This window comes from Empidonax traillii, unplaced genomic scaffold (genome assembly GCF_003031625.1).
Source record: "Empidonax traillii isolate 1590-97213 ecotype Southwest subspecies unplaced genomic scaffold, ASM303162v1 scaffold39:size2480183, whole genome shotgun sequence".
Taxonomy (NCBI): domain Eukaryota; kingdom Metazoa; phylum Chordata; class Aves; order Passeriformes; family Tyrannidae; genus Empidonax; species Empidonax traillii.
The window spans coordinates 1,120,842-1,132,609 of record NW_020955232.1 but is presented as its reverse complement, the minus strand read 5'-3'; the positions used below and the strand labels follow the sequence as shown (position 1 = coordinate 1,132,609).

The 11,768-nt window shown below is 42.8% G+C and overlaps 1 long non-coding RNA gene across 1 annotated transcript; it reads right to left on the bottom strand.

The window, feature by feature from the left end:
• Positions 1-338: 338 nt before the first annotated feature.
• On the bottom strand, positions 339-11,357 carry LOC114054749. The gene is made up of 2 exons (XR_003570566.1): positions 11,208-11,357; positions 339-890 (listed from the first exon to the last, which is right to left on the bottom strand). It is a non-coding gene; the product is annotated as an uncharacterized LOC114054749 (long non-coding RNA).
• Positions 11,358-11,768: the final 411 nt, after the last annotated feature.

Below are 11,768 nucleotides of genomic sequence, written 5' to 3'. Positions count from 1 at the left end.
TTAAAACTAGGCAGATCTTTCTGGAAGAGGGAGAATGCTGGAGTACAGTAACCAAGCAGAGAGCTGGGGCTTACCTAACCATAGGAAAGGGTAGAGTCTGTCAGAGCATTTTCTAATTCTGTTTCTATTATCTGGGAGTAGAGCAGATGACAAATCTGTTAGTTCTGAGTGTTGACACAGCACACTTTTATCACTTTTTGTCAACAGAACATAATTGTGTTCAGATTACTCCATGGCAGGGGAATAGCCATAAGATCATGCTGTCCATAAAAATAAATGTCATATTCTATTTCTGGGAAAACAAGAGGGAAATAGGAAAAGCAGTGCAAGAAGAGAAAAACCTTGAACAAACTCTGTTCTTTGGACAGAGTTTTAGTTACACAGACACTGTGATAGAGCAGTTGTTCACCCAAATATGACACCCTCAGGCCCCTGTGTTAGAAGCCAAGCTCCTGTGCTTCTAATTTGTTTCCCTCCCTGCTACCCCATCCCACCAAACCCAAACAGTTCAGTGCTCTCTTCCAGAAATCTTCTGTAACCGATGCCAACTACAGATCACGAGCAGTGTGTCATCAGCAGGGATTACAGAATCCCACTGAGGAGGGAGAGCAAAGCTCTGCAGGGCTTGGAGGTAGTCAGGGAGTGGAGCAGTGAGGCTGAGATGATAGGGAGGTCTCCAGTTGGAGTTACCAGCCTGACTGCCTTTGTTGCTGGACTTCACGGGTCACATTCCCAAGAATCTGAAGTACAGCTCTTGTGGGATGATGGCAGTTGTGGGCTATCAGCCTCTCTCTCCCACGCTGGATGCTCTCTGCCTCTGAGAGGGGAGGCATTAAATTGCATCTTGCTCAGTTCCCCCAGAAGATCATTCCACCCCAGGCATTCATTTCCTAGACAAAATGCAAACTCAGCTGCAGGAACATGTCACATTTTTCAAGATTAAGCAAAGCAAGAACTAGCATTTTTAATAAAGTGGTTGGAAATATTCAGCTGGCTTCGTTCTAACAGAAGTAAAATTCTGCCCATCCATCATCTTTCCTTGTGACACTCTGGAGACAGCTGTAAACGGAAATCTGGGGGCTGAAGGAGTTTTGGGCAGGTACCTGTGCACAGCAGACAAAGGGGATTAGTCAGTGTGAGGAGGAACCAGCGTCACTTTGGGCTCTCTCATGGTCCAACACAGGTGCAGTCCCTCCCGATTTCCTGTAGTAATTACGGTATGAATCACAGCAATGAATTCAGGTTTTAAAATAGAAACATATTCTTAAGTGGAAGAAACAAACAGAAAAACAAAGTTTGTCGTCAAAATCCAAATTCCATCTCCCTTGTCCCAAATTTTATTTTCTTGTAAAGTCATGTCACGTCTCACACCTTCCCATTAGTTTTTGACATGCTGCTTCACCAACTTAGAGACCCAGAGGGGATGGGGGATGTAGGAGTCTTAAAAAAGAAATAATTAATCTCCACTGAGAGTAACATGCTGCCACATATCACTCAGCATTGTAGCAATAGCCTGATGGAGTCAGGAGAGGTGACTGAGAAGGAAACAGGAACTAGCTCTTGATGTTTGATCTTGAAAACTGAGATATTTAAAATCTCCAGTGCCCATTTGCTATGCAGTCTGCTCAGACACATTCAGTGTGATTACAGCACCCAGACAGAAGAGTGTCATCTTCACTGCTCTTGGTGCCACTTTTATGGCAATTTAGAAAATGATCACATAGAGATGGAAACACTGATTAGTTAACACAGAGAGCCTTCATGTATTCTGCTCACGCAAAGCTTTGAACTTCTGGAAGCTGTCGTACTGAGGAAATGTCTCTCCTGTAGGTAGCTATGATTACATTGCAGTCATTATTTACTGGCATTTTGTGTAAGCTTTGTGCAAGCTTTGTCCATGAGACAGAGCGTCACCAGTCTAGAGAGGCAGCTACATCTTAAATGCAGAGGAAATGCTCATTAAAGCTAGAGGCTGTTGGGAGAAAGCATCAGCCATCATCTTCTTATTGCTGTCACCTTTGGAAAAGAGGGGCTGATATATCTAAGCCTGAAACCCTACAAGACTGCAGTTTTGGTTTGAGTTTTCACTTTGCAGCCTAAAAAAAAGCCATTTAGGCTGAGGTGCAGGGTGAGAACTGGTAGCTTCCCACAGGTTAATTGTGAGCAGGTACACAAACAGACTGTTCTTTCTACATTGCCCAGCCTAACTCTCCTCCCTGACCCTGCCCATGTCTCTGTTTCAGTAGCATTACATGGTGGTGGAGCCTGGCCTTCTGTGCCAGTTTTCAACTCACCCAGGTACACTGAAGCTGTTTAGAAAGGGAATTATGTTTTCACTTGCACAACTGGAACGAGGTAGGAGGACTACAAAACTCATCCCAAAGCTCCAAAACCAGAATAATGAGCAAATATTAGAGATATGGAACAGGATGCATTGCTCTGAGTGGTTTGCAGGATGCACACAGCCACAGAAGGGAGCACAGCAGGCTGCAACCCACTGCTTCCAGTATGTTCTCTAACTGGCCAGTCCCTTGTTCAGTCCTAGTATGTCAGCACACTCCCATTCAGTGGGACACCCAACCTTGGAGTTTCTCTCTGTGATTTGCAGCCAGATTTTGCAGCCATTTTTTTTTTGGTTGTTTGTTTCTTCACAGTTTCCACTGGCTTCAAAAGCAAATGGTCTGATTTCCCCTTGATTTGGGTTCTGAGATATTTATATGAAAGGATGAGAAAATGGCCATATGCACAGCTAGATGTCCCGAAGCCTGCCACCAGTGGTGAGGATTCAGTGAGCAAGTAGCTGGGAATTAAACTGATGTTTCAAAGAGAGAAGGGAATAAAGTGTCAGCTGGTCACAGCTGTTCAGCTGCTCAGATGAAATGCAGAGGGTTTCTCAGGTGGAGCAGGCAGGAGGGAGACACCAAAACAAGTTTTCATCTTTGTTTCTGGAGAGTCTAAATGAGATCACAGTGGAGTAGCAGCAACAGATGTTCACTCCAACCACTATGTCAACATCCAAAAAATCAGTGTGACAGGGAGGCATCACCCCCTGAGGTATCGTATTTGACGAAGTGGCCCTGGAGCAGGTGGGGAGCTTCAGATAATTGTTTTTGCTCCATGACGGGTGAGCAGTGTCCAGCTCTCAGGAGATGCATTCAGGACTGCCTGCCATCTGATCCTGATGAATTGTGGCTGAGTCTTAGATGTAGCTCTCAAACAGGCTGAACTGTTGTTAGGCAGATTGTAGCGAGGGGCACAGAAAGCATATGAAATTTTGAGAGTACAACAGCATAACTGGCATATATGGAGGAAAAAAAAGTACATTCCCACTCTCTGGCTTTGCTACTTAGAAGGGGAAAATTTCCTTTTAATTTATGAAACAAACATCCCTGACTTGCCATTGAGTTTAGCTTACTGGAAATTTTTAAAGAAAATTCTGACTCAAAGTTGATGAGCCCAATGCCTTATTTTGCATAATCACTGGTGCCAAGTGCTAAAATACAGCACTTTAAAAAAAAAAAATTAGGGGCTTTGAAAATAACACATCAACCTCTCTCCAATTTCACAGTCACCGTTGTTCTTCTCACCTAATTTTTCTCTTTATTAAAATAGACTGATTAGTGGTGCCTACTCGGTATGAAGCACAACTTCTCTTTGAAGGCACCAGTACAAAAGAAAAGGTAAAGGGGGAGAGAGAAGGAACTAATAAATGATTCTTCTGGACACCTTGTCTGGTGATACAAATGTCAACACAGCCACAATTCAGTGAGACACTTAGATGTGTGCATATATTTAGGCATGTGTTTAAGCTTGTTCTGATTCAGCTTCCTGCCAAGGACACACTTCACTCGTGGGACATATATGACTTAAGAATGTGTTAAGTGTTTCAGTGATTTGGTACCAGACCAATAAATGCCCTTCACAAGTAGTTGACTACGTATGTGCAGTTATTTCTCAGGTAAATGGTGTTCACAGCTGCACAGTTCGGTTGCTGTGCTATCAGCCCTGCTGGTCTTCAAGAGCTGCATTGATTGAAGGACACTGAGGGATAGAAGGAGTCTGATAATGTGTCTCCTCATCTATGTACCTAGACTTCACTTTGTGAGCACTGGCAAACTTGCTTTGATATCTAAGAAGATCAGCAGAGCTGCCAGTTTGTGAGTTACGGGTGGGAACAAAGTGTTCTGCCATGATGGGCTCCAGTGCTGGCCAAGAATGCTGTGGTGAGGCAGAGAGAAACACGAGCTAGACCTGTCAAACAAAGGTGTGAACATCTTCAGACGGGGTCTGGCATTTCATAACCATCTTTCCAACGAAGATGTCAAGGATCACCTTGGGTTTTCCAGGTGTTTATGACTTTGATGCTTTGGTACTTGGAAGAGAACATAAGGCCTGCCTTTGATGCAGCAGAGCGAGCTGATGTTCTGGAGCTGTTCCTACGAATTCTAGGGGAAACTTGGCAAATTATGGAGCTGACTGGAACCTTACAGTTTTGTGAATGACATTTCTTTCTTTGTGGAAGTCATCTCAAGCTGTGGTTTTCCCATCATTTTTCCTGTACAGTGTCAGGACAGGACAGAGGGAGGAGCAGACTCAGCACTAAGGGTGTAGAGGGCCTTGCTGGGCAGTTGTCAGTGGTCCCACTGCTTGTTAAACATAACAGTGGAGTGTGTGGATGCCCAGTAAATGACTGCAGTTCATCATAGCCTTTAGAAAGCTAATTGGCTACTAAGCTATTGAAGGGTCAAATACATTAGTGTGTAGCCCCACTCAGCTCTTTGAACAGTAAGTGTTTAGGAGCAGGTCTGATTAGCAGAGTTCTTCACTGTCTTCCACTCCTGATGTACACTTATGAGTGACCTTTTGCTGTGGTGGGTGTGTGAAATGGATAGAGAAAGACGCAATCCCTAGAAATAGCTTGCAGACAGAGTTAAAGGCTGTGCTCAATACAAAGTGCATGATGCTTTTAAAGTAAGTAATTAGGGATAGCTTTGTGGGTCTGCACTTTACTCAGAGTTTGAAGCAGATGAAAAGCATCAGATTTGATTTTCAGCCCTTCTTTCAGACATAGAGAAACTTCAATACAGGTGCATTTATATCCAGGCTTGTTCAGCCTGTCGATGGCTGAAAATCCATCAGGATTATTTTTACAGGATTTATTTTTTTACAGATCAATCCTGAAGTTTCACAAATGTCATCCAACTTAAGAGGACAGACCCCAGTAGCAACACTAGGTGAAATTATTTACTTGTGTGTTTTATGAAGAGATGGCCAAACATCAGAATTGGTTCCAGGAATGCTGATTATTGTTTTGATTTTGAAAACAATTTCTTGTGGCCTGTCTGCAAATGCATGAACTGCTGTCTTGAACATTCCCCAGAACTCAGATAGTTATTTATTATTTAAATACAAGCTAAGAGCGGAAAACTCTTAGAACTCCCCAATGCTCTCCTCTAAAAATAAAGATCCATTAGTTCAACTGTGATAGATAATTCTTAATTGTTCCCTCAGGTGAAATTGGACTGCTAACTTCTATCTCCTTGAGTTTCCTTCTTGGTTTTCTTTGACTGTGGGTGCAGCATTTTTGTCTCATTCTTCCAGTTACATTCAAGTGTTAAAGCCACTCTTTGTGAAGCCATATGAAGGGCAATGCTGGTTCTGATGTAATTCACAGAGTAGCCTGGAATGACCCCCATCCGCTCATGGTGACTCCTGTTTGTTTTGGCCAGTGCCTAGAGCTCCATTTTTTCCCCCCTCTATCTGGAAGTTATCTTGCATATCCTCCCTGTTTATGATCATACTCGCCTCTGATGTTTCCCTTTTAGCATTGTTATCCATCTTCTGGATTAGACATAAACCCAAGGTCCTGAATGCTCTGAGTCACTGAAGATCTGATGGCACTTTTCACAAAAGGAGATGACTAACTTCCATGTGCTGGCCACGAGCCAACTTGGCTAATTATGCTCTGCCTACCAGAAATGCCTCCTGCCCTTTCAATGACCATGTTGTTTTTCACTTTCTGTCCCAAATAGCTATTGAATACATGCTATTTTTCAGTCTGTGCTACAGTTCAGCAGTGAATGGCACTTCAAGCTGGTAGCACTTCTTTCTGCTTGTAAAATGCTTGGGGTTTGGGGGCAATGATGAGTTGCTACAGTTTAATTTTCAGAGGCAGTCCCCAGTTTTTTCACACCTTGCTCTGGAAGGATTCTGTCCCCGTTTTTTCTCTACTAGCTATTATTATCTCTAGCTATGCTTATCTTGATAACATTTTATGGAATGATTCCAGCATTTTTTCTGTTTCCCATCTTTCTTTTCTTGATGCCTTTAGAAAGAAGTGCTGTGGAAGGTGCTCAGCTGCTGTGAAACAGCCCATGGTCCATGACCTCAGAGTTGTGTGCATTTCCAGCTGCTGGGAAACCCAGCCAGGGACTTTTTCCATATATGGGAGAATTTCTAATTTAAATAAGTGCTATTAACTCTGTTTGTCTTCTGGTTGGCTTTTAGTTTAAAATTAACTGAACATATGACTGAGTTTTTCTCAGTGTGGGTTCCAGAAGAATCCAGGGGGTAGGAGACTGTGGTGAGACTTGGCAGGTAGGAGGGCTGCCCCTGTGAAGCCTCCTCACTCCAGCCACAGAGTGCTCTCACCCTATTGCCAATTACCATCTTAGAGATATTTCACTCAATCAAAAAAGATGTGGTGTAAAACAAAAGACACCAGGTCATGCCAAGAAATATGTGGGAAGGGTAGAGAGAATGTGTGAAGCACCAAGAATTATGTGCCCAGGGATAATCAGATTTGCACCATTTTTCTATTCTTTTCTATTCTATTTGATCATGGTTTGCCAAAATCAACACCAGTGAGTTTAATACAGGTGCCTTTGTTCTCAGAAATGGTCTGAATGAAACCTGGAATTCTGAATTCTTTCCCATGTCATGCTGTACCTTGGGAAGCTTTCCATTCAGTGGGTAATCCTTTTATTTTTTATTTTTTTCTTGTCCTCTTTACTGTTATTAACTTTCTCCACCCAGCTTTGACACTGCTGGTGTAGTACTTCGCTCTCCCACACCATGGTGTGACAGTGGAGCACTACCTGTTATAGATGGAGCTTGGAAATGTGAATTTGGTTGCTAATGTGTCTTGGAAGGTCCAGTTCAAATAATGTCTGAGATTTTAGTATTGCAAATGCTGTACGGAGGGGCTGTCTGCCTTAGTAGCGTCAAAATTTGGGATCAAGGCTGAAACAGAAAAAGCCCTTGGAGGTTTGCAAGCTGCCTTCCACACAAGCCCTTCAGGCACATTCAGGTGTAGAATATGTGAAAAATCGCCTCAGTTTCACTGTTCCTTTAAAACTTGAATCTCAGTCCAAGGTCACAAATAGGTGCTCTCAGGTTTATAGACTTACAAAGGGACCCTGGCCACTGTTTTGAGTAAATCTGGAGTAATTGATGCCTTAGTATTAAAAAAATATGGGAAATCTGTGGTTCTGTAGAGTTCCAGTATGAAAGCTGATGAAACTTTTTGAAAGGGAAAGGTGGTTGGTGGTAAAGCACTCACCTGAGGCACAAGCAATGAGGGTCCCTCTTAGAGAGGTTTTTTGGGACAAGTCATGTCACATCTTTCTGTATCAGGTTTATCATCAGTAATGACAGGATGGGAAGATTTATCTGCCCTACCTGCCTGCCTTATTTGCAAAATATCTTGAAAATCCCTGGAGATGGTGTAATAAGTGTTAAAATTGCCTCATTGAAAGCCATTTAAAGTTTCTGTCTTTGGAGGGATAGTAAATCTTACCTTTTATACAGTGAAAAGGCAGCAGCTGACCTATTAGTTTGCATCCTATATATAGTGATCCATCAACACCAGGATCAATTTCCTGAAGGTCACTAGGTCTTTTAAATCCTTCCATTGTCTTTGAATTCAGACAGTGGGGATTTGGCTTCTCTCTTCCTCACCTGCATTTTCCCTCCTTTCCCTTCTGATAAACACAGGCATTGCAGCTTTAAGATTTTAAGACCTTTCCCAGACGGAAAAGGTCATTTGTCTTTCACTACTCAACACTTCCTTCTTGAGTTCATTTAAGCATTGCCAGGCATCAGAAGAACAGAACTCAGCTGTAGGGTTATCTGTGTCTTATTCCCCTTTTGTGTAGGTGGCAAAACTGATCTAGAACAAAACTGTTTGGTTCCCATAGCAATTTACAACATGTATGACCAAAATACTGTACTCTTCCCACTCCTTATCTGCACCTATTATTTCTTCCTCTGCTACCCAGCTAAGAGCTGTAACACTGGCACTATTTTGAATGGCATCAAGCAGACCATTTCCTAAGTTTCTCACAATTTCCCCCTATTTTTGGTAAGGACAGGATGCATTTTTAATCTAAGTAGCAAAAAGCAAACATTTTATTAGCCACTTCCAATTGGATTCTCAATGAAAAGTTAATTAAGGGAGTGGAATGAAGAGATGTTACAGTGCATCTACTAATCTTGGTACATTATTTATGTGAAATCAGTCATCAAAATTAGTCATGTGCACTATCTTGCTGTGTGTGGTCTGGTTTGAAATGGTGTGTTTGTTTCCATTCAGCTCTGCTGGATGCAGTTAAGATACACATTTGGTGCGTTACGCAGTTAGATCATATTTTGAAAGTTTATTATGCTCTCTATCTCTCTGTATCTGCAGGCTCAGAGTCAAGGGACCGTTAAAAGCTTTCAGCTAAACTTTGCAGTGTGCCTGAGATAAGTGACAAAAGTCATCCTTTCCTGTAAGTTAACGGGCACAGCTGCCGAAACCTCTGCTGGCGTGGTGCTGGCTGCTGGCACGGTGCTGGCTGCTGGCACGTCCCCTCCCAGACTTCTGCTGTGTTTCAGTCTGTGATGGGTGCTGGTGGTGCTTCTGGCTGCTGGGGCAGGTGGAACAGTGGCCAATCAAGCCCTGGGACAACAGGGCCCTGCTGTCCTCCCTGGCAGTGGCAGCAGAGCAGCATCCCTTGCCCCCAGACCCTCACCAGTCCTTGGAGTGCTTCCACTCCCTCTGGCTCTGCTGTTAGACACCAGTGAGCTCTTTGCCCACTGCAGGTACCACACTGCCTGTTTTTTTTCCTCACTTTTCTCCTTAGGGTGTGCATCAAGAGGAATCAGGGCTAACAAAGTAATTTTAAATTCTTCCTTCTTTCTGGGTGGTCAGTGGACTGCTCCTTCCCTCCCCGCCTTGTCTCATCCTCTCCTGCAGGGAAAGCAGATAGAGTTACGAATTTCAGGCAAGGAGAATAGTTTAATGATCCCTCCTTAAGGTCACTGTAAATGCTGTTGCATAAATTGACCTACTAGGGGCTTCTGTAAGAGCAATGCTGTTAACTGGACACGGGGGAGTGTAGCGTTACAAAGCAGTGCATGGAAGTTGCCCACTTAAATCACTGAAGCATTTTAATTGACATTCAGTAACTCTCTCCTTTTCTGACAGCTGCCTCTAATAGAGAGAGCACGGCTAATGCCAGTCATGGGGTCGTTCTGTACTCCCTGCTACAGCTCCTGGCTTGAGCTGCAGGGACAGAGCAGTCCCTGAGAAATGTGACTGAAAATTTCACCTGTTCACTGCAAAGGGGCAAATGTAAGAACACAGGCACTTGCTCAACACAACACATGGCTGTGAGCAAGTGCAGCTTCAGTGGGAAGAGCCAGGTTATGAAATAAACATCCATGGTGGCTGTGGACTGTCCAGCTCTGAGGATACTCTGAGTTTTTCCCAGAAGATGTGGGAGAGTTTGCCAGCTCGTTTTGGGGAGAAGGGAAACAAGTGCAGGGAGGTGGGAAAGCATTCCAGTTGATTTGTTTTCCCTTCAGTCCTTCCTCATTCATGTCCTTCAAATCTATTGCATTTTTAAACTGGTGAAAGGCCTCTCAAATTTCACATCAGCATCTCATAGTTTGAAGACAATATGCTTTTGCAGACTTTATAGTGTGGCAATAATTTCATCAACTCCAGCTTTACTGTGCAACAGCAAATAGGCAAAATACCCTTTCACTCTCACACTGCTTTGCTTACTTGTGGGCAACTTAAGATTTGATATAAGGACATTATACGAAATTCATCTTGCAGTATCAGATCAGATATAAAATCTGATATAAAATATATGAAGATACAAAATCCCCAGGTCCTACAGAATGGGGATTTGTGCTCTTGAGCATCTTCTCTCATGTACATAGCTGCAGTGCACTGTGCTCACAAGGGAGAGCAAAGTGGCTTAAAAAACCCCACAACCCTGGTGAGCTCAGTACAGCCTCTCCTGCTTCTGTCGGGTGGGGACTCACTCTGGAAACAGTCTAATTTTTTCCCAACATTTACCTCTCTGAGCTGTTTCTCCCAGTGGGTGAAAACTGTGATCCTTTTTGCTCTGCTCCTGATAAATGGGGCAGGTGGGGTAAAGCTCTGAGACACAGTGTGAATGAATGGGATACGAAAAATCTGCTGGAAATTTCAGTGCAGCTTCTAGCAAAGCTAAGAAGCAAGCCACAGTCTAGATTATTTTCTGTGTTTTAAAGCCTTTTCTGATTATTATTCTGGTTACAATGACTATATCAATATCTGCAGTTTCTCACAGAGGCAAGATTCATCCTCTGTTCCGGAATGAACTACAGCAGTAAGCATTAAATGGATATCTCTTGATCAAGGATACATCTCCTCTGACTTTCCTCATAAGATATTAATAAGACATAGGCATTATCAGTTTCCATTTAACAGGTGTGTGGAAGAAGGGGGAATCTCATAATCATTTAATACCTTCGGCAGGAACATCCTTCATCAGCTTTTGCTAATTATGAAGCTGAAGCCATTTTCTATTTTGTTTTCCATTTAAAGCTGAAGACAAACTTCAGGAGACAGCAACAGCTATTTATTTACTAGGTTTTACAAGGTAACCTCACAGGGTTTCATTTAAAAGTAAGAGCTCAGAGGAAAAAATACCATGGCTTTAGCCCACTGTCTCTGTTAGTTTATTAAAATATTAGTCTTGTAGGTGTGCTAGATTGATTTGCCTTGCAAGGTGTTTAAAAATAGCTGTGAGAATAATGGGTTTCATCAAAAATCATTAACTGGGACGTTACTTTCATTTTTTAACCACAGAACAAAGTGTCACAGCCAGATTAAACAAGCCAGAAAGCATTTGGAGTGCACACAAGCAGTGAGCAATTTTTAAATATACCTTAACTGTGGAAAATCCTGAAAGATATCAGCCAACTTCCACTGCAGATTGGTCAGAATCCCCAAGAAAGGTCAGATTGTTTGAAGTGACTGCTATTTGTACCAGTTGACATGAAAAGGTTCAGTTATTTATGGGGATTTGCCTGCATCCCCACAATGCTAAGGGACTGAATGAGATTGCAGAGATGAAAAGGACGTTGCAGTCTAACAACTGCAAATAGCTGTAGCTCAGCAAACTCCTAAATTATGGCATTACCTAGCCAGAGAGCTGCCCAGCTTAAGCACAGGTCTTAATCCCTATGGGGTAACAGGATCCCATAGAAACCACTTTTTTTTTTGAAGGGTGCCTTTTATTTCTATAAAGCTTAGTTCCCTATGTAGTGCAATCAAACTTCAGGGCTTCCCTTCCAAGTTTCCCTTATGAGCTGTGTCGTCTTTATCTGGTTGTGTCAGCCAGCCACTGTGATGGAGTTGTTTTTTTTAGCTATAGGACTTGGACAGCAAAAGAAGAAACTGGGGTCATATGAGGAGAGTGTTAGGACTGGGAAGAAATGTGGATTCA